Source organism: Centruroides sculpturatus, unplaced genomic scaffold (genome assembly GCF_000671375.1).
Source record: "Centruroides sculpturatus isolate CEXI.00-Female unplaced genomic scaffold, Cexi_2.0 scaffold2248, whole genome shotgun sequence".
In the NCBI taxonomy this organism is placed as follows: Eukaryota; Metazoa; Arthropoda; class Arachnida; order Scorpiones; family Buthidae; genus Centruroides; species Centruroides sculpturatus.
In genome coordinates, this window is record NW_019386608.1 from 9,418 (window position 1) to 10,018 (window position 601).

Below are 601 nucleotides of genomic sequence, written 5' to 3' on the forward strand. Positions count from 1 at the left end.
CATTGAGAATTACTGAGAATCAAACGAACAATTTTCAATTTGATCAATTTTCTGGAATGTTTACAATCATTCTATAATCGAACCAATATGCAATAACAAATTCGAATTTAAAACAGTTTGAACATTTGGTTAAAAAATCGAAATATATAAAAACATTTATAACAAATGTCTGAAATGTTATCAATTTAATATACCTAAGTACTCAATGAAAACTAAATGTAGTTGAAAACAAAAAATCGCATCTAAAATAGTACAGTATAAGCCGTTCTTCAGGTTAAGCCTTAATAATTCTCCCTCTCCCCTCGTAGGGGGTGGGGGGATTTACAAAATTCTTAGTGTGCATTTTCATGACATACCCTGTATACAAAATTTCACCTCTAGGTTCAGCGGTTTGCTCTGGGAGATGATGAATCAGTTATTCAGTCAGGACAAGTAATTTTATATACAGTAGAACCTCAATTATCCGGACTAATTGGGGATGAAGGTAGTCCGGATAAGGAAAAATCCGGATAATCGAAACAAATACTTTAATTTGTCTTTTAATGATAATACAACACGTTTTCTTTTCGATGACATATCGGTAATATTAAAAGTAAATACT